We start from the raw sequence: 3,051 nt of genomic DNA, 5'->3' as shown, positions 1-3,051 counted from the left end.
CCTGTGTTAATCCTCTCTAATATAGCCTTTGTCTATTGCCCTCTCTCCTCTGAAAATCATTTTTTTCTCTCCCCTCTTTCCCTCTTCTCTCTCTCTCTCTCTCTCTCTCCCCTCTCTCTCTCCTCTCTCCCCTCTCTCTCTCTCTCCACACACACACACACACACACACACACACACACACACGCGCGCGCGCATATATGTGCGTGTATGTGTGCCTTTATCTATTCATTTATCTATCTATTTTTTATATGTGTGTGTGTGTGTGTGTATGTGTGTGTGTTTGGGTGTGTATATAATATTTTATATATATATATAATTATATATATATAATATATATAATATATATATAATATATATACTGTAAATGTATTTGTCTATATCTGTATGTAAATAAAAAGAAATTTATGTACAAAACACCTCTTTGTCTATATAAATTTTCTTTCGCAATCATAAATGGTGCAATGGAAAATTCAAGGGCGAAAAATTTTTGCACGAAGCATGAACACTTTCCGTTAAAATTATTTTTCTCAAAGCATTAACACTCAGGAGCAAAATAGAAAGAGAAATCAAGTTAAAAAAAAAAAAAAACTGTCCTATTAAAAAAAAAAAAAAAATCTGCATAGTTTCTCCTCTTCGCTACAGGCCTAAGCTGTTTTTTAGTTCGCGTGGCATTCACGTCCCGTTATTGTTCATTAGTTTGTACCTGTTGTCGCCGGCCCACAAAATCTGAAATTAATTCGGATCAAAATATTTGCCTTAGAAATGGCTATGGCGGAAAGATAGATAGATATAATGCAATAAAATATAGATATAGATTTAAGGGTATAAGTATCTACCCTACAACATACACACAACCCCCACATATCCCTGGGTAAGGAGCTCCACCTCGACTGCCTACCTAGCCACTGGTCAGTGTCATGCGATCCCACCCCGGGTAAATTAAAATGATTACCAAAAAGGGAAACCGGCACTCTCCGTGGAAGGAACTGGGACCTACCACTACCACTCCAATATCATCACAACATGAAAACACAATTAAGTATCATGAGTGACCAGGCGGCTCAAACAGAAATACGTAAAAAAAAAAAAAAAAAAAAAAAAAAATATATATATATATATATATATATAATATTTATATATAATATATATAATATATATTATATATAAATATATATATATATATAAACCAACACACACAACACACAAACCACACACACACACAACACAACACAACATATATATATATAATATATATATATATATTATATATATATATATATATATTAAAATATGTATATAATATATATATATATTGTATAAGACAATATTATATAATGTATATATATATATATTTATTTAAATAATATATATATTAATTTTATATATATTAGTTTTTATATATATATTTAATATATATAATATATATATAATATATATATATTTTATATTTTAAAAATATATAATATATTATATATATTAAAATTTTATATATAATAATAAAATATAAATATATTATATTATTATCTTTTTTTTTTATTTATTCACATATTTATTATTTTATATATATTATATATAAAAAATATATAAATATATTGTTTTTTTTATTTTTTTTAAAAAAATTTAATTTTTTTTTTAATATAAAATATTTATTTTTATTTTTTAAATAATTATATTTATTTTATTTTTTTATAAAAATAAATATTTTTATATAAAAAAAATAAAAATATATTATATATAATATATTATATTATATATATATTATATATATATATATATATATATATACTCCCCTCCTCTTTCTCTCTCTCTTTCTCACACACACACAACACACACACAACACACAACACAAACTAAACACACAACACACCACCACACACAACAAAATAATATAATATTATATAAATATATATATTATATATATATATTTTGTGTGTGTGTGTTTTTGTGTTGTTTTGTTTTGTGGTGTGTGTGTGTGTATGAATGTTGCTATATAGTATTATATGGTGTGTGTGTGTGTGTGTATTGTATGTGAGGGTGTGCATGTGTGTGTGTTTTGGGTGTTGTGTGGTGGGTGTGTGGGGGTGTTGTGTGTGTGTTTGTGTGTGTGTGTTGTGTATGTGTGGGTGTTGTGTGCGGGGTGTGGGGGTGTGTGTTTTGTGTGTGGTGTGTTTTGTATGTATGTGTTGGGTTATGTGTTGTGTGTGTGTGTGGGTTTTGTGTGGTGTGGTGGTTTGTGTGGTTGTGTGGGTGGTGTGTGCGGGGATTTTTATGTTAAAGTATATTTGTTTTTATGTAGTATACTAACATACATATAAAACACACAATAAATTTCCCCTAATCCCTTGCTACTTTACTTCTTTTCACCCGCCCGTTTCCTGTCCCCCGAAGGATCCGCTTACCTGTATTTCTGTCACTTTAAAAACCGTTAAACAATTTCCCGACAAAAAGGGCGTAATCTTCACACGGGCCCCCTAATGAATGACATAAATTTTAAAAAGTTAGAATAACATTTTAGAGGAAACGCCATGCCGGGGTGAAAAAAAAGACTTCAAAAATTATCTATTGTTTTTTTTTTTTTTTGTTGTTTTGAAAAACTTAGGTTTGTTCTAACGAAAATTTACGCCGTAGGGTAGACAAATTTTTTCTTGGCTTATCCTTTTAAAGGGAAATATATGTTACATTAAAATTTTTACGAAATTTTAATCATTTCGATTTTTTTATCATTCGTTGTTTTTTAACCCTACTCCCCCGTTAGCCTCATCTCACATAACCACACCCCCAAAAAATCGCTCTACAGTCATAGGCAAAAGTCCCGTCGTTAAAGAAACTTCAATCATGTAACGTAAGTACATGAGGGACATTATTAGGGTGTTCGAGACAAATTCGAAGCCTACTTTTTTTTCCGTGGCTGTTTAAATGCTCAGATCTGTAAAAAGTGTTAAAAGGAAAAGTGTAAAAGAGGAAAAATATTTAAATGAATTTTAAAATTTACGAAATACAGATACTCCTAATTTAAAACAAAAATTTGTTTCCCCAAAGTAAAAAATGCCT

The sequence above is a fragment of the Penaeus monodon genome, chromosome 26 (assembly GCF_015228065.2).
Source record: "Penaeus monodon isolate SGIC_2016 chromosome 26, NSTDA_Pmon_1, whole genome shotgun sequence".
NCBI lineage: Eukaryota > Metazoa > Arthropoda > Malacostraca > Decapoda > Penaeidae > Penaeus > Penaeus monodon.
This window is presented reverse-complemented; position numbering follows the sequence as displayed.